The sequence below is a fragment of the Oryctolagus cuniculus genome, chromosome 17, assembly GCF_051225735.1.
Source record: "Oryctolagus cuniculus isolate XC-2025 breed Fujian yellow rabbit chromosome 17, ASM5122573v1, whole genome shotgun sequence".
NCBI lineage: Eukaryota > Metazoa > Chordata > Mammalia > Lagomorpha > Leporidae > Oryctolagus > Oryctolagus cuniculus.
In genome coordinates, this window is record NC_142883.1 from 57,721,385 (window position 1) to 57,741,261 (window position 19,877).

A 19,877-nucleotide genomic window follows, 5' to 3' on the forward strand; every position below is an offset into this window, starting at 1 on the left:
TCCAGATCTCCCACATCGGTGACAAGAACTCAATGACTTGACCCCTCCTGCTTCCTCCCAGGGTTGGCATTAGCAGGGAGTTGGACTCAGAAGTCAGAGGTGAATATCAAACCCAACTACTCTGATGACCTGAGGTCTTTAACTGCTAAACCATTTAAATGCCTGCCCCACCACAAACGTTTAAAAGTATATTTGTATGTGTGTGTACAAAAGTTGAGTAAAGGAGGGCCTGGTGCTGTGGTGTAGAGGGTTAAGCCACTGCCTGCAATACCAACATCCCTAATATGGATATCGGTTCCAAACCCAGCTGTTCCACTTTCTGATCCAGCTCCTTGCTAATGTGCCTGGGAAAGCAATGGAAGATAACCCAAATTCTTGAGCCCTTGCACCCACATGGGAGACCCGGAAAAAGCTCCTGGCTTCTTGGCTTAGGATTGACCCAATTCTGACCAGTGAGGCCATTTGGGGAATGAACCAACAGGTGGGAGATTCTCTCCCCCGCCTCCTATAATTTTGCCTTTCAAATAAATGATAAATAAATATTTTTTAAAAAGGAATATATTCATGGTTGAAATAGCATATCCTAGGGTACATATTTTCTGCTGTGTCATGACAATTCTATATTTAACTTTCTGTAGAACCTCCATACTTTCTCTAGAGGCTGTAAGATTCATATTTCACTACTGCTTTTTCAGCCCTGAAGATACACTGATGGAGAAGACACCATCTCTAATTTGCTTCCTCCTGGTATGGCAGAATTGAGACATCAGCACCTTCTGCTTTGTGAATCCCAATACTCATCATCCCCTGCCCTCAGCACCCAAGGCAGAAAGTAATAGAGCAAACAGTACAAAGACCACCAAAATTCAAATAAATAATTTATTACCATTTCAAAGAAAGCACCTGATGCGCCTGAGTCTCTTCTCAGATATCAGTGGCTCTTCCAGTCAAGAGGGCAGCCTCTGGAAGTCATCAGTGTTCTAGCAGGTAGGGAAAGCAAGCATGGGAAATACTTGGTAAATATCCTAATATATTACCTTGCTAGTCTGTGTTTACAAAATGGGAAGAAAAGAACACAGCAGCTGATTCTGGATGTTATGGATGAGTGTGGGAGAATTAAGAATGTGGCCAAGGTTTCTGGAAATTGATAGTAGTGACAGGAAATCAGAAAGCAGAACCTGTTAGTGGAAAGATGTCAAGTTTCATCTTGGAATCCTGTATCTTTAGGTTAAGACATAAAAGTGGCAAGGATTTGAAAATATCACCAGAGGGTGTGTGAAATGGCATATTGTGGAATCTAACCTGGAAGTATGTGAGAATACAAAGGGGAGATACGTGGTGACAAACTTAAAAATTCAAATCATTAGACATCTGTAAGATTGAAAGGCAGTTGTAGACTGTCACTGCAGCCATATAGAGACCAATGGTTTTATGGAGAGCTAAAAAAAACTGGACAAAATTAAATATATATTGCACTTGAAACCAATGTAGAAATGAGAAGAGAATGAAGACCTCACAGGCCAGGAGTAGAGCCTGATGAAATGGCAGAAGCAGCCACTTTTCATACAGGGTGTTTGTTGACCCCTACAAGGGCAACCGAAGGGTCCACTTGAATGGTGCTTCTGATGGCCTGGTGTGGCTTGGAGTACAAGAATTGGAATACTTGGTTGGCCAACTTGTTTGGAAACTCCATCAGTTTTATCCTTAGAGGATGCATGGACCAGAAATAGGTCTTCCGAAGGACTTCACCTCAACTACAAGTCAACTCAGTTCTTGAATTTAGAGGAAGGTCATCCCTGTCAGATTGCAGACACTACTTTATGGAAAAAGGTAACATTCTAAGCTTCACATTATTTCTACATGCTGTTTTGAGAATACCATACCCAGCAAGCACATTACACACACAAACAGGAACAAAAGGAAGCAAGAACAAAGGTAGATTCCAACTTACAAAAGTCTGCCTTATAGATTTTCTATGATGCAAAATAGAGACACATTCAGTGGAAACCATGCTTTGAATTCTGAATTTTGGTCTCTTCCCAGGCTAGTAATCTGGGCTACAATGCTCTCACATAATGCTGGGCAGTGGCAACAAGCTGCAGCTCTGGTCAGCCTCAGTATCATGGGGTGAGCACCCATGCCTACAGTACACTGTAATGTTTGGAAAGTTAGCTGTGTTAAAATGCATTTTCAACTTGTGATCTTTTCAGTGGACAACAGATTGATCAGTATATCACCGCATCAAAAGTCAAGGAACATCTATACTTGTGTTCAGGGACTCTTATTGTATTTTCTATTCATTAAAAATTGTAGAATGACATACACTTGAATATTTCTGGAATGCTGGGAATGTGTTCTTTCTTTTTTTTTAATTTCCATGATCTCTTTATTCAAATAACTTCTAAAATGAGTCTGTCAAGAGTAAAAATTCCAGAAGGAAGATCAAAAATAGGAACGTGCGTTGTGTCTTAATAGGTATTATGGTCACATATTGTATTTAGTTTGTGAAACAGTCAAAATTGTGCACAGTCAAAATTCCCAGTACATATGGGCACATGCTGAGAAACGTCCCCTTTTTTCTCCATTTATAGAAAAGAGGCAACACTGAGCTAATATTTATATAGATACAGGTATATAGAAAGATATGTAGAGAGACACAGATGCAGATATTTTTGCAGAGACTTTATATGTGTGTGTATGAATGCAGATATCTAGTTTCTGGGTGAAAGGATATGTGTATATTTTTATTGAATAATAAGTTACATTCAAAAGAGTACAAAAATCATAAGTGTACAATTTGATAAATTTTGACAAAGTTAATATACCCGGGAACATCCAAGTCAGACCCCTACATTTTTAAGTAAACTCCCCAAGGTGGTAGCCTTCTTTTTGGGATATTTAATTATTACAATAATTTGGGGAAGGGTGGAAACATAGTGAAGTAGTTGAGAAGACACTTGGGAACCCCACATCACATGTCAGAGTTCCTGAGTTCATGTCCTGGCTCTGCTTTTGATTTTTTCATGCTAATGCACCCTGGGAAGTAGGGGATGATGATTCAGTCAATGCTTCCTATGTGGGAGATCTAGTTTGAGTTCCAAGCTCCTGGTCTCAGCCTGGCCCAGTCTCAGTTATTATGAACATTTGGGAAATGAACCAATGGATGGAAGATCTCTCTCTCTCTCTCTCTCACTCTCTCTCTCTCTCTGTGTGTGTGTATGTGTGTCTCTGTCTCTCTCTCTCTCTCAAATAAAATGAAAACAAAAATAAATTAATTTGGAAAAAATGACATATTTACATATTTGAGTCTTCCAATCCATGAGTATGGTATACCCTCTATTTTTTTTTTTTTACTTTTATTTAATGAATATAAATTTCCAAAGTACAGCTTGTGGATTACAATGGCTTCCCCCTCCCCATAACTTCCCTCCCACCTGCAACCCTCCCCTTTTCTGCTCCTTCTCCCCTTCCATTCACATCAAGATTCATTTTCAATTCTCTTTATATACAGAAGATCAGTTTAGCATATATTAAGTAAAGATTTCAACAGTTTGCACCCACATAGAAATACAAAGTGAAAAATACTCTTAGAGTACTAGCTATAGCACTAAATCACAATGTACAACACATTAAGGACAGAGATCCTACATGAGGAGTAAGTGCACAGTGACTCCTCTTGTTGACTTAACAAATAACACTCTTGTTTATGGCATCAGTAATCACCCTAGGCTCTTGTCATGAGTTGCCAAGGCTATGGAAGCCTTTTGAGTTCACTGACTCTGATCATATTTAGACAAGGTCGTAGTCAAAGTGGAAGTTCTCTCCTCCCTTCAGAGAAATATACCCTCTATTTTAATCTTCTTTTAATTTATTTCAATCAAGTTCTACACAGTATAGTCCAGTAGAACTGTATGAACTAGAAATTAAATTTTCATTTTCATGTATCATATATTTTACAGTGGCAATTAAAAAAAAAGGAAAAGAAATAGGTGAAATTAATTTCAACAATTAATTTAATTCAGTCCAATACATCCAAAAGACTATAATCTCAACATGCAATCAATACATAAAAATTAGCAGTTACATATTTTAAGCTTATCTAATATATATATATATATATTTAAAGATTTATTTATTTATTTGAAAGTCAGCGTTAAACAGAGAGAGGAGGAGAGGCAGAGAGAGAGAGGTCTTCCATCTGATGGTTCATTCCCCAAGTGGCTGAAACAGCCAGAGCTGTGCCCATCCGAAACCAGGAGCCAGGAGCTTCCTCCCGGTCTTCCACGTGGGTGCAGGGGCCCAAAGACTTGGACCATCTTCCACTGCTCTCCTAGGCCATAGCAGAGAGCTTGATTAGAAGCAGAGCAATCGGCAGTCGCAGCCGGTGCCACGGCTCAATAGGTTGATCTTCCACCTGCGGTGCTGGCACACCGGGTTCTAGTCCTGGTCAGGGTGCTGGATTCTGTCCTGGTTGCCCCTCTTCCAGGCCAGCCCTCTGCTATGGCCCTGGAGTGCAATGGAGGATGGCCCAAGTCCTTGGGCCCTGCACTCACGTGGGAGACCAGGAGAAGCACCTGGCTCCTGGCTTCAGATCAGCGCGATGTGCTGGCCCCAGTGCGCTGGCCAAGGACCTGCATTGCAGATGACAGCTTTATCCACTATGCCACAGTGCCAGCCCCTAATCTAATATGTATTTTGCATTTGAAGTAGACCTTAATTTGAATGACCTACATTTCAGATGTTTAATAGCTTTATGTGACTGATGATTCTAGTATCAGGCAGCATATTCAATAGTTTTCAGTATAGAGAAAATTATACATATTTGTTAAATACCCTTTCTTGGTGGGATGAGCAGTTATGAACTCAGAAATCAAGTGAAAAGTGGCCTGGGATTATTTTCTGAAAAAGCATGACATCCCTAGGCTGGGTTCCTTTAGCCATCTGAGATGTTAACTATATTTTTCTGTTGGATGATTATGAATTCTATTTACCCCTCCATATAACTCTTCCTGTAATCTTACCCTTGTTGTATAATTTAAAGGCCAATTTCAGAAGTGCAGTTTTTGGGAGAAGCTATGGTAAACATAACAGTTCTGACCATTAAAAATCAAGACTGTGGCCCACAGTCATTTACCCACTCACATCCTACAAGGAGAATTTTAACTCTTATGTTCAGATGATCTACGCATCCCCAAGACTTGCCTTTTATCTGTTGTCCATTAAGATAAAAAGTGTTGCCTCCTTATGCAGTCTCCTTGGGAAGAAAGACATTGTGCACAAGTCAGCTTTTCAGGTAATTAAGACTTACTCTTTTGAACATTTTTTGTAAATTATACTTTTATAAAAATAATTTAAATGCATTACATATTTCAGAATCCCTTTGACAGACTGTATTAAACTTCATTTGACCTTTTATTGATGATGCATGTCACATATGAATTATAATAATTGTTCCGTGTTGCAAATCATGTTTGCTCTCATGGGAAATTGCAATGTATAAATCTGGGTCTTTCGTTAATGTAGGCTGCTGTTATTTTTTAATTCTAATTTCCAGATTGGTTCTTAATGTGTCTTTTTCCTTCCTTGTTTTATATGATTAAAGTCAGACCTTCTTCCTTCTATCAGATGCCTAGCCCAGTAACGTCAGTAATTTTCTGAGTCAAAAAGGAACACGAAGGTCAAAAGTCAATAGTGGAGACATAGAGACACAAGGATGGTGCATTTCTAATTTCTAGCTTCCATTCGGGACCTGGAAAAAGCAGTAGTTAAGGTAAAAGGTAGGTTGCGTAGTAAAGAAATGAGGCATAAATAGAGCCTTGGATTAGACGTAATAAATACTGCAAGAAAAGATTATGAATTTTTACTTCAGAATATTGGGACAGCAATTTTGAATATACAAAAGCTTTGCTAACCTCCTGATCATGCTCCAGGTAGTTGAGGCTGTTGGCCACTTGTCATTTAAATAGTTACCACTTTTCCTGCAAAGTTATAAGCTATGACTAATATATTATTTGTCCACGTGGGATCAAACTATCAGAACTTTATTTTCTTAACACATGATTCATAGGTAAAGTATATGGTTGCCGTTCCAGTTCCAATTACTTTGGAGAAGTCCCTTCACTTCTCTGTCATTCAGACTATTTGAAATTTAGTAGGGTAAATTTAGTAGGTAACAGTGTACAGATATGAGCCCTAGTATTTCCATTTTAGGCTCTTTCTGACTGTCAAATAAATATATCACAGTGTGCTTAATCTCAAAGAAGCAACGTGTGAGAAGCCAGCGGACGAACGGGAGTTTCCGTTTAGGGCTGGGGTTGGCCAAACACGCTTGTTCCTAAATGAATAGAAAGGATTTCTGATGAAGATAAAATATTTTGGAGAAAATTCCATCATCTTGCCAATTTTTTTCCCTTTCAGACTAGAAAATGAAATTCTGGCTTTGTGGTGAGGTATGAGGCTGGACCTTGGGAACTTCACCTCCCATGGTTCTTCTACTCCAAGAGTCACAGGGTGGCTTTTTCTCACACTCAGAGTCAAGAGGCAGGAACAATGGTAAGTCGAAATCTGGTGATGGAGACCAGACAGGGAGCTGCTTATCTGAGGTGAGATCATTGTGCCAAGGCTACAAACTGTAACTCACTTAATCCTTGCAAAGGGATTATTGTCTTTGGTAAAGAAGGAAACTCAGTGACACGCAATAATTTACCAAAATTATGCGGTGAGAAAGACAGGATTTCAATCCGAATCTGCCTTGATTCTGAGACCATCCTCTGCTGCTTTCCCAGGCACATTAGTAGAGAGTTAGATTGAAAGTGGAGCAACCAGGACTTGAACCAGTGCTCTGTTATGGGATGTAGGCATCACAAATTGCGGTTTAATCCGCTGTGTCACAACATAGCCCATTTAAATTTCTTTTGTGAAGGAGAATAAAATTCATCCATAAAGTAGGTAGTGCGCTGTTATGTTAAACCATATGGTAGCCTTGATTTTGTAGTTTAATTTTACATGAAAGCCCAAAAACAATATGGCATCCCTGGTTCTCAGAGATGGAGGCAGCTTTGCGTTTACTACTCAGCCATTCCTGGGTGTCGTCTCTATCCAAACATCTGTAATTCAGGCATCAGACGGAAGGAAAAAAATGGACAGAGTGCACGGCCATTGTCTTATAAGACAATTGCAAGAAGGCTTCCAGAAACTTCCATGTTTTATCCTACTGGCCAGAATTTGGCCATATGCACACCCTGCCGTGGTTTGAATGTGATTCGCAAAGTTCACGTGTTAGGAAATTAATCCCCAATGCAACAGAGTTGAGACGTGAGACTTTTAAGAGGTGAGTGGGTGGGGCTGGCATTGTGGCATAATGTGTTAAGTTTCTGCATGCAACACAGGCATCCCATATGGGCTCCATCCAGCTCCCTGCTAATGTGCCTGGGAAAGCGGCGGAGGGTGGCCCAAGTCCTTGGGTCCATGCACCCACATGGGAGACCAGGATAAAACTCCTGACTCCTGACTCCTGGCTTTGGCCTGGTCCAGCCCTGAGCATTTGGGGAGAGAACCAGTGAATGGAAGTTACCTCTCTCTCTCTCTCTCTCTCTCTAACTTTGCTGTTCAAATAAATAAAATAAGTATTGAAAAAAAAAAGGTGAGTGGGTGATGAAGGCTCCTAAAAGACAAGTTCGACCTCTCCCTCTTTTTCCCACCCCCTTGCCCTTCTGCCTTCTTCGAGAATGAATTTCTGTTCTTTATAAATCACCTAGCCTCAGGCCTTCTGATATAGCAATGCGCAATTAACTGAGACACACCCTTAGCACCAAAGAAAGGCTGGGCAGCTGAATGAGTCACTGAGAATTGTATTTGTGCGAGACAGGAAGACAAACGGAAGGTGGGTGATGGATACTGGTGCTCGCTCCTCCACAGCTCCTGGCTTTCCATCTGGCTGTTTCCCTAAAGAATTAGAGACTCATGGCCTCGATCTTCAAAATAGACAATAAGAGGACCGTTTAGCATGACAGTTAAGACCCCAGTTGGAACTCCTGCATTCCATATTGGAGTTCCTTGATTCAGTACCTGGCTCCATACCCAGTTTTAGGTTCCTGCTAATGGAGACCTTTTGAAGCAGCAGGTGATGTTCAAATGGTTTGGTTTGGTCACCCACCTGACTTCCCACCTCCTAGCTTCCACCTTGACCCAGCCCCAGCTGTTACAGACATTTGGGGAGTGAACCAACAGAGGCAAGCTGTCTATATATCTCTTTCTGTTTCTCTGCCTCTCAAATTAAAAAAATAAGATGATATGCTACAGGGCCAGTGCTGTGATGTAGTAGGTTAAGCTGTCACCTGCATTGCTGGCATCCCATATGGGTGCCAGTTCAAGTCCCGGCTGCTCCACTTCTGATCCAGCTCTCTGTTTATGGCCTGGGAAAGCAGTAAAAGATGGCCCAAGTCTTTGAGCCCCTGCACCCACGTGGGAGACCCGAAAGAAGCTCCTGGCTTCTAGCTTCAGATCAGCCCAGCTCTGGCAGTTGCTGCCACCTAGGGAGTGAACCAGCAGATGGAAAACCTCTCTCTCTCTCTCTCTGTCTCTCCCTCTCTCTGTCTGTAACTCTGCCTTTCAAATAAATAAATAAATAAATATAAGAAAAAAAGATATGTCATTTGGCATTAAAAAAAACTTTTTGAACCCCATGTGTAAATGAGTGGACTTCCAAAAGTTCCTGGAAAATGTGTATTATGAAAAAGTGATGCATGGATTTCAAAATTTTGGGCACCAGATTAAATTTATCTTTTAATTCCATTTTTTGACAAATTTGGAGGTGTATTTATGTATACACATACATACATAATGTTTATATTTGCTACATCAAATGCTTACATATTCATATATTATATTATTACATAGATAAATATGTTAGATGCCCTTATATCTGTGAAAATAACTTCAAATAAGTTTTTGAAGTTGGTAAATATATAACATATACAAAAGCACATAACATTGAACCGTATACATTAATGAATTTTCCACTGTAGTCTGAATGTTTCTTCTCACTATCCCAATTTATCCCAGCATGAGGGTACTTGTCGGCTGTCAAGAGGTTAGAGCCCACATCACTGGGATTAGCACCCTTTAAAACAGGCCACAGGCCGGCGCCACGGCTCACTAGGCTAATCCTCCACCTTGCGGCGCCGGCACACCAGGTTCTAGTCCCGGTCGGGGCGCCGGATTCTGTCCCGGTTGCCCTTCTTCCAGGCCAGCTCTCTGCTGTGGCCCAGGAGTGCAGTGGAGGATGGCCCAAGTGTTTGGGCCCTGCACCCCATGGGAGACTAGGGTAAGTACCTGGCTCCTGCCTTCGGATCAGCACGGTGCGCCGGCCGCAGCGCGCCGGCCACGGTGGCCATTGGAGGGTGAACCAACGGCAAAGGAAGACCTTTCTCTCTGTCTCTCTCACTGTCCACTCTGCCTGTCAAAAAAAAAAAAAAAAAAAAAAAGGCCACAGAGAGATCTCACGTCCATCTGCCCTTAGAGGTAACAGCGAGAGGGTGGCTGTAAATGAACCAGGAAAGGGACCCTCATCAGACACCAAATCTACCAATTCCTTGATCTTGGACTTTCCAGTCTTCGGAACTGTGAGAAATAGATGTCTGTGGCTCACCAGTGCTTTTTTGCCTGATATGTGTGACAGCAGCTCAGAATGACTAAGGCATTGTCCTCAGGTTCGTGCTACCTACCACCCAGGTCACGGAATAGAGCAGTGCTGGCCCCAGAAGCTCTCCGGTGCTGCTTGCATCACCAGAAGCCCCACCCTTTTAGTAACAACCACGGCGCTGAGTCATGACCATCTTAGGGATGCTCTATTTGGCGATAGACGTTCTAATACCATTACCTCCTCCACCAGTTGTGATTTTGAGTGAACCATTGAATCATCCATGTATGTATGTAGCTGGAAATGTTCACATTAGGTAAAATGTATATTACGTGTGTGCACGTGTATATTACATGTGTGTATGTGTGTGTACGTGTGTGCATGTAATAAAAAACTCCAACTAAAGATTATTTATTTATGTGAAAGTCCGAGTTACACAGAGAAAGGAGAAGCAGAGAGAGAGAGAGAGAGAGAGAGGTCTTCCAGCCTATGGTTCACTCTCCAATTGGCCACAATGGCCGGAGCTGTGCTGATCCGAAGTCAGGAGCCAGGAGCTTCTTCCAGGTCTCCCATGTGTGTGCAGGGGCTCGAGAACTTAGGCCGACTTCTACTGCTTTCCCAGGCCACAGCAGAGAGCTGAATCAGAAGTGGAGCAGCCGAGTCTTGAATATGGGATGCCAGCACTCCAGGCCAGGGCGTTAACCCGCTGCGCCACAGTGCCAGTCCCTTAAGTGATATTTAAGATTATCTCTAGCTTTTAAAGTCTATTTTATACATGTGGATGAACATTTGCAGGTTTCTTTTTTGCTTGTTTTAATTTTTAATATGTTAAGTGTTCTTCCTGAAAACTTTTGGCATAACACCACTACTTACTCCCCCACCCCACCCCACCCCACCCCCAAAAAAAAAACAACCTGACTAGTTAAAATAACTAAAAATGATGCATCACAATCAGAAATAAGTTTTGGTCTATTTAGAAATAAAGTAACAAACCTCATAGAGTAATGTTGCCCATAGGGGGTAAATTTCTTTATGCTTAATAATCCTGAAAGAGATGCTGTGACTCCTGCATTTATTTGTTTTTGGAGATGCTGCTGTAATTAAATCCCTGGTGTCCAAGCTCCGTTAAAGTGGCCAGGCATGAAGGAGACCTGGCTTGTTGCATCAGATAATTAAAACGTGTCAAGAGAAGGCTTGGCTCAAAGAAGTAGTGTCAATGCATCTTATCTCTTTCCCTCAAGAATCTAACTTGAGTTGCCCTCGTTCCAGAATCATCTAGGAATTGCAATAAATACCTTCCTTTTACCGAAGCTTTCTGATTTTAAGAACTGGAGTCCGAATGCTACAGGTAATCATCAATATGAGTTTATCATTCCTGTAAAAGCAATAAAAAATAGAGGAGAAAAGGTTTTGGGAAGAGAGAAGTAGAGAAGTCATAGAAATGAGGGTAAAGAAAGGGTGATGGGCACCGGCACTGTGGCATCATAGGTTAAGCCTCCACCTGTGGCTCCGGCATCCCATACGGGCTCTGGTTTGTGTTCTGGCTGCTCCATTTCTGATCCAGCTCCCTGCTAATGTGCCTTAGAAAGAGATGGAAGATGGCTCAAGTGCTTGGGCCCCTGCATCGACATGGGAGGCCTGGAAGAAGCTCCTGGCTCCTGGCTTCTGCCTGCCCCAACCCTAGCTGTTGCAGCCATTTGGGGAGTGAACCAGCAAATGGAAGATCTCTCTCTTTCTTTCTCTCTCTCTGTCTCTGTCTCTGCTTCTCTCTCTGCCTTCCTCTCTCTCTCCATAACTCTGCCTTTCAAATAAATAATCTTTTTTTAAAAACAAGATAAATTTATTTTGGTGCAAAAAATTTTGAAATCCATGTATATGAGGGATCCTCAAAAAGTTCATGGAAAGAGCATATTGCTAAAAACACTATGGAAAGATATTAAAAACATTTTTGCGTCAAAATGAGCTCATCTTGTAATTCCATTTTCCACAAAGTACCTTCCTATACCTAGAACCAATTAACCGATGTTGACCACACATCAGTCACCCCTGGACAAAGGACAGTGGAGGAAATGACCTGTGTTTTAACTGTCCTATGAACTGTGAATTAGTAGCACTCACTGGAAAGGTTTTGCAAACCTGCTCATTCACTAGGGAAACCTCGCAGGGCTGGCTGTAATTTATAGAAGCCCATTTATCCATGCACATTGGAAACAGGAAGAGGAGAGGAGACTGCGGCATTGTTGTGTGGGTGACCATACCCACATTCCATCCAAAAGCAGTGCCCTGGGGAGAGTGTGAGGACAGAAAGAGCTCTACCAGTCCCTCCAAGGAGAGGAGTGAGTGCACTTCATTGCACTTTTTAGGAGGAGCAGAAGTAGTCAAGACCAGGAGTCCTGTGGGAACATGGTACCAGAGGATGTGGTTTTTAATTGGGTGAAGGAAAGTCCTAAAGGAGCTGTCATCCCACTGGTTGTACCTTTTTTTTTTTTACTGAATTACTAAAGTTATATCTCCTTTTCTTATCGTTTTCCCACATTGTTGTTCAGCATTTAGTTACTTTACAAAGTTTCTACATCAGGGTCTTATCTTTCAGAAACTCTGTTAGGCTGTATCTGAAAGATGCACCCAGGGCTGGCGCCGCGGTTCAATAGGCTAATCCTCTGCCTGCGGCGCCGGCACCCCCAGTTCTAGTCCCAGTCAGGGCGCCGGATTCTGTCCCGGTTGCCCCTCTTCCAAGCCAGCTCTCTGCTGTGGCCCAGGAGTGCAGTGGAGGATAGCCCAAGTGCTTGGGCCCTGCACCCCATGGGAGACCAGGATAAGTACCTGGCTCCTGCCTTCGGATCAGTGTGGTGCGCCAGCCGCAGCACGCCAGCCGCAGCGGCCATTGGAGGGTGAACCAACGGAAAAGGAAGACCTTTCTGTCTCTCTCTCTCTGTCCACTCTGCTTGTCAAAAAAAAAAAAAAATGCACCCAGAAGATGTTCCCCTTGTGTGGTGCTCTCTCCCTTGGAATAATAGAGATAATCACAATAGCCAAGTAATTAACAAAAATGACTACCACTTACCAGACTTCGTTCTAAAAGCCTTAGATACATTTGTTTGCTTTTATCCTCACAATAATCCCTTAGAACAAGTATTCCATCCACATTTTATGGAAAAAGGAACGAAGAGTTATTCTAACTTTGTCAAAGCCATAGAGCTTATGTGTGGTAGAATTAGAATCCATGGTTCCATTTTTGGTTTACAAGGCACACGTTGATGACAAAATTATTTACTTTTCACCCCTCCGTTAGGCTACTTTCCAACCCTGGGAGAAATCAAGGAACATGCCTTGGCCAGAAATCTCAGGTCACAAAAGCCAGTGAGTCTTCCAAGTTGAGAGCAAAGCTTCAGCCAACATATTAGTTTGTTTCTCTTGTACAGTGATCAACCACAAAATCCTGTAACACTGGGATTAGCAAGCGGTGAGGGAGGCTATCTGCTGATTCTGACCAGGCTTGCCTCCGTGTCTGAGTGTTGTCAACCTGGTGAGCCGACTCAGTAGGGCCTTTGCTAGGACAAAGAGGCGACTTGGCTGTGTTGCGTGTGTCTCTTCTTCCAGGCAGCTAGCTTGGGCATGTTCTCATGGTGGTAGCAGAGGCATGAGAGAACAAGTCCCATTGTGCAAGCCCATTCCAGAACACTGCTTGTGTCATTCTGCTCACATTCCGCTGGGCAAAATAAGCCAAATAGCAGAATTCAGTGTCAGGAGTTCAGCCTGGTCACCGCAGCTCCTACCTTACCCTAACAGTTTGTGTGATGTTGGCTGAAGGATAAACATAGAGACCAACAGAAAAGAATTGAAAGTCCAGAAATGAACTTGCACATCTATGCTCCACCAATTTGCAACAAGGATGCAACACCATTCCATGGGGAGAGTAATCTCTTCAATCAATGTTGGGACAATTGAATTTTTATGTAGAAAGGTATGAAGTTAGACTCCTACCTCACATCACACACAAAAATGAACCCCAAGTGGATTGAAGAGTTAAATGTTAAACAGTTAAAACTATGAAACTCTTAGATCAAAGCATAGAGATGAATCTTTATTATCCTTGGAACTGGCAATGGTCTGATAATGAAAGCGTGAACATCAAAATGAAAAAAAATAGACAAATTGGATTTCATCACAATTTTAAACTTTTGTGTATCAAAGGACATTATTGAGAATGTAAACACAACCAAGAGAATGGGAGAAAATATTTGTAAATCATCTATCAGACAAGTCTGTAGTATTCCAAATAAGCAAAGAACTCTCCTACACTCAACCCAAAAATAAATCCATTTAAAACTGGATAAAGGTTGCCCGGCGCCATGGCTGAATAGGCTAATCGTCCGCCTTGAGGCGCCGGCACACGGGGTTCTAGTCCTGGTCAGGGCGCCGGATTCTGTCCCGGTTGCCCCTCTTCCAGGCCAGCTCTCTGCTGTGGCCCGGGAGTGCAGTGGAGGATGGCCCAAGTGATTGGGCCCTGCACCCCATGGGAGACCAAGAGAAGTACCTGGCTCCTGCCATCGGATCAGCACGATGTGCCGGCGGTAGTGCGCCGGCCGCGGCAGCCATTTGAGGGTCAACCAACGGCAAAGGAAGACCTTTCTCTCTGTCTCTCTCTCTCTCCACTCTGCCTGCCCCCCCCAAAAAAAAATAGATAAAGGTTGGGACTGGCATTGCGGTGCCGCAGGTTAAGCCACAACCTGCAGTGCTGGCAGCCATTATGGGAGTTCCAGTTTGAATCCCAGATGTTGTGCTTTTGATTCAGGTCCCTGCTAACATAACTGAGAAGGCATTGGAAGATAGGCGACATCTGCATTGTGGGGATGACTAGTGTCTTCATTCGCAGTATCACCAATATAACTGCTATGAATTTGGTGCTTCGGAAATTTGCATGGCCAAAACTTCTATTTACTGATCCAAAGCAACAACTCTACATTGCTAGAACCACGAATCAGCATTGGATTCTGGAGTCCTGGAGTATTAAGGGCTGATGTAAGCATTAGGTGTGATGACTCTCATTTTAGAGAAAAAGCAAGTATTTTTTCCATTTTAAATCTGGAGTAATTATTTTATCTATAATTCCCTATAATAGTGTTGTTAATCATCTCCAATCCTGGTAAAGCATAGCATAATCTAGTATCTAATTTACCATCTTCATCTCTTAGAATTCTATGGTAGATACTCTACCTTCAAGTGCAGCAAGTTGATTTTGTAATTGCTGGATTAGAAGTGAATACTGATTAAAGAGTCTGGGTCTTCTCATAGCCTCCTCCTTCAAGGTCTCTCCCCTTGCCTGCTTTATGAACAGCTATTCATCCTTCACATGTCAGGTTAAATATTACTATATATGAAGACTTCCCTAACTCCCCTAAGAAGTTAATCGTGCCTTCCGCGAGATTGCTTGACTTCTTGTCTAACACGTGGCTCTTTAGCTTTGCATTTCACTGAAATCTTAGCCTATGAACTCTGTAATGTTAGAGACCAAGAGTTTCTACCATTACAGCTTCATTACCTATTCCAGTCTCTGATGTACAATAAATACTCACTAAATGTCTATAGTATTCACACAAATGTTCAAGAAACATTCCATTTAGAGTTTGCTACTTTAACTCCTCTCCATTTACACATCTCTGTTAGCCCAGGGTTCATCCTTTGTAGAAGCAATCTAAGTATGTCATTGGGGATTTCATTAGGATTCTCTCTGTGGGTGTTTGGCAGTGGCTGATAAGGAGGTGAAGGCAGAGTGAGCAAGAACTGTAGGAGACCGACGTGCTTCCACCCGACTGCCTCCCACCCTGGGTCAGGGGGCAGGAGTCACATTGCATCTACATCAAGGCCTTTGACACAGGGAACCTGTGAGACAGCTGGGCTCCATAGCTTCCTCAGAGAAGCCTTGGACTGGCATTGACCCAAAGCAACCCAAATCCCAAGGGCCTACGCTGAGACAATCTGCAGTGGGAATGTAATACCCCAAATAGTTTCCAGTTAGTTCTGGTTTCCATTTATCTTTCTTTCTTGGCAGGTAGGGCAAGGGTGAGAGGAAAATGGGACAGGTGGAGAGTGGAATTTGATTGAATTACCTGCCGGGACTTCAGAAGCTTGCACGAAAGAAACTCACAACTCAACTTGGCATCTCTTTAAGCATCAGTCCTGGAAGGCTACTGAGGGGGATGCTAATGCTTCACAAAGCATTAGGCTGCTCCCGGGGAATCCGTGTGGCAGCGTCAGGTCAGCGTAAGCGTGGATTCTTCTTGGCAAGGATGAGAAAAGCCGGCTGATAAGGAGCTGCAGATCAAGACCTTCCCCAGGCTACCCTCTGCCTGCTGGTATTATTTATCCCTTCACGTCCCGTATCACTGAAGAGCTATGCCAAGGTTTTCTGTCCTCAGTAGGTTTGGGTTCACAGTTCCTGTGAAATATTTATTCCTCTCCTTTTTTTCTTTTCTTCTTTTTATTCCCTCTGACCATTGAACTTCTTATCTTGACCTCTGAGAATTTCTTGCTGTCACTACTATTTCATTTGATATTTATGGACACACTTCCTACATCACTTAGTGCTTCAGACTGTTCTTCCTACTGCAAGTAATATACAAATATCACTGACCGAAGAGCATTTCAGAGTCGTTTCAGTGTGGTTACAGCTTCGAAACTGGCCAGTCTATTTCCCCTGAATGCAAGCATATTTTAGCATCTGGGGCCTGTGTTGTGGCTCAGTGATGTCAGCATTCCATTTTGGAGTGTCATTTTGAGTCCTGGCTGCTCCACTTCTTATCCCGCTCCCTGATATTGAAACTGGAAAGGCAGCAAAATGCCTTTCATGTGGGAGACCAAGATCAAATTTCTGAGTCTTGGCTTCAGCCTGGCCCAGCCCTGGCTATTATGGCCATTCGCAGAGTGAACCAGCAGATGGAAAATTTCTCTCTCTCTCTCCTCTCTCTTTCTACCTCTCTCTCTTTCTCTGTCACCTTGCCTTTCAAAAAATAAGTCTTCTTTTTAACAAAGAATAGTTTAATTTTATTATTTCTAACACTTATCCGACATTTATTTTTAAAGTTCACTATTACCCATTAATTTATATGTATTTATGAACAACTGTATAAGGCTTGGTACTGAAAGTATAGCCTGTATCTCAGTTACTTGAGAGCTGGCTAATGCTTCCCACAGTTCTGTCACCACAGGCCACTTTCTGGAACGTGAATATTTTGAGTCCACTGGACTCTCACTCACCTCTGTATCACTACGTATATCACTATGATGGAAACATTGTAGACACCAGCAACTTTTTTTTTTTTTTGACAGGCAGAGTGGACAGTGAGAGAGAGAGACAGAGAGAAAGGTCTTCCTTTTGCCGTTGGTTCACCCTCCAATGGCCACCGCGGCTGGCAAGCTGCAGCCGGCGCACCGCGCTGATCCGATGGCAGGAGCCAGGTGCTTCTCCTGGTCTCCCATGGGGTGCAGGGCCCAAGCACTTGGGCCATCCTCCACTGCACTCCTGGGCCACAGCAGAGAGCTGGACTGGAAGAGGGGCAACCGGGACAGAATCCGGCACCCTGACCGGGACTAGAACCCAGTGTGCCGGCGCTTCAAGGTGGAGGATTAGCCTAGTGAGCCGCGGCGCCAGCCCAAACCAGCAACTTTTTCTGAAATATTTCAACCCCACTACCTCCAACGGGATCATAGCATTAGTGATGAATTCTACTAATGATGGCTCCGTCTTCAGAATCCAGACCTCAGGCCCTCCCTCTATCGTGCTGTGCCCTCCAGGTTTTTCTGAGTGTTTCCAGGCAGCGTCACACAGAATGTGAGAAAGCTCTGCTTCAATTCTTCTCCTGGGCCCGGTGGTCTGTATTGGAATACTTCTGATGAGCATGTTCCCGGCTCTCTTCCTGTGATTCCAGCAGGTGCCACAGAACTTGTGTGCCCACCAAGCATCATTGCTGCCCTAAAGCTCTCAGTGTGGCCTCTGTTGGCTCTTCAAGACACCACCAAGTAACACATCCAACTATGAGGAAGGAAGAAGTCTTTTGCAGTTCGTCACAGCCTGGGTTTCTGGAGCCCAGAACAAGTTTGAGAGGATAGCTCCCACATTGTTCTCAGGAACACCATTTCTCTCTAATAATTACAGTTTGCTCTTCAGTCTGTCAGTTTTCTGAAACACATCCAGAGATGTCTGAGTCCCAGAACAACCGTAGCAGTGAGGCTCACACATTGATCCATGATATATATTTTTATTCCTCATTATAAAACTAATGTATATTCATTGTAGAAGAAAATAAATATCATCTATAATCCACCACCCCAGTTAAACATTTTGACATGTATTAACTCAAACTTTGTGCCACTCATTTGAAGAACTTGAGGAAATGGCATTGGCCAAAACTTCTATTTCTTGAGAGACATGAATCTGAGGATGAGATCTGTGGAAAATACCCAAAAAGTTTTCCAATGAAAACAACAAACAGATTAGAACAGAGACGTTGAAATAGGGAAGAGAAAGAGGAGTCATGAACTGCCATTAATACAAGGTCAAGTTCAAACAGGAAATGATTGAATAACAGGAGATTTATAATATGTTCAATAGGATTCCTGAAATACACATGCTGCAAAAGAAAGTCTAAACGTAGATATGGGTTTAGGGAAGGAACTTACCAACTAAACTTGTGAGTTCTTAGATTTCTTTGCTGTTGCAGGTCTCTTGGACTTCCCTTTGCCTTGTTAGTTTCCAAGGGCTGCCAAATAGAAAATACTGAACTATGTCTTCTAAACCTAGAAGTTGGGCAGTTGGGAGTGGGGGGAAGTGCAAATTATGGTGTGGAGAAGAAGAAAATAAAAATAGTGAGCGTGCTGAATGTGGGAAGGAAACAGTCCTGGACAGGACTTCCGATTTAACAAGGAAGAAACAAAGATTGGGTACCAATTTGACCCAAGAACAAAAATGAGACCAAAAAAACAGATAAAGGAAAGCAATGGATGAAATAACCAGCTGGAGTAAAATAAAGAGAAAGATTATGTATGCCAGTTGTTAAACTAAAGATGGCGTGAGTTCATAAACACATCACTTCCTGAGGAACACTCTGGGTGGGATCCCTTTAATTGGCCCTTACAGTTGTAGTCTACCGGCTTCTGCCCTACAGTCTGCTCTGACTGGAGGACCCATAGGAGCTACATCAGGAGCTACTGGAGGACCTATAGGACCTAAAGGACTCCTTCTTCTCTTGGTTTCCCCTCAGGTTGAGTCAATGAGGAACTCTGCAGAAGAGATCAGAAGGAGGTTGTACAATGAGATCCTACCCCATGAGTCTCGGCTGGACTGGTTGTGCACTTGCTGCTCCTAAACTAACTGACTACTCAATTCTCTACTCAGTTCAAATATACAGCAACTTCTCTGTTTTCCTGTCCCATCAACGCAGTGGTTTGACAGCTCAAGTTCTGCCATGCCCGGCAACTTGACCAACCTTGTGATTCCCTCACGCCCACACTCCATATAGAGTTTGCCATCTGTTTTCCTATCTGGAATTATCCTGTTTGGAGTGTGCCATATGTTTTCTGTTGGGACTTGGGTAATGATCAGTCCCAGAATTGGCCCCATAAAAGAGGTCCTCAAAATGAGATCTGGGAATTGAGTTAGTCACACACTGAAGGAGAGAAAGAATAACCTCCCTAGTGAGTGAAGATAGAGTATGAGTAACCTGTGGTATTTAATCATGCAAGTGATCACGGGTGCGCAGAGCAGGGTAACATGAAGCAAGATGTAGGGGATATAATGAGAGAGAGAGGAGGTTGTGATTCTGATTTCCTGTGGCCAAATACAGTCATAAATATTATGGAGACACCAGGCTTCCTAGGTTTTAGCTAGTGGGCATAGAGGAAAGGAGAAATTATATATGATGAGCACAAAATTGAAGACATGAATGGAAAACCAGAAGTTTCCATGGTAGCCATGAAAGATTCCTTCATCTCCTGTGATCCTAGGAAACTCGTGACCGATGTGACTGTATCATTGGTTGAGGGACAATTCTACATAAATTCTCAACCTCACCAAGCCTCTTAAGCTATGATAAGGACATTAATGGAGAAAACCGGGACTCTGAGAGGTAGGATGAGGACATTTGAATAGAAATGAACGAAACTAAGAACTTGGAGCCTTGTTCCTAAGAGGCGGCTTCTTTCCTTCCACAATAACTGGCTATTCCTTACACGAAGTCTT

At 42.8% G+C, this 19,877-nt stretch overlaps 1 long non-coding RNA gene across 4 annotated transcripts in view; it reads left to right on the forward strand.

Annotated features, from left to right (window-relative positions):
- Positions 1-19,626, forward strand: part of LOC149121253 (uncharacterized) — a 99,071-nt gene extending 79,445 nt beyond the window's left edge. For 2 of the 4 annotated variants that reach the window (XR_016223995.1, XR_016223993.1), the window contains 3 exons: positions 696-1,830; positions 6,418-6,552; positions 17,435-19,626. This is a non-coding gene — a long non-coding RNA (uncharacterized LOC149121253). Of the gene's footprint in view, positions 1-695; positions 1,831-6,417; positions 6,553-17,434 lie in introns of those variants that run through there. The other 2 variants (XR_016223994.1, XR_016223996.1) reach the window with 1 other exon arrangement.
- Positions 19,627-19,877: the final 251 nt, after the last annotated feature.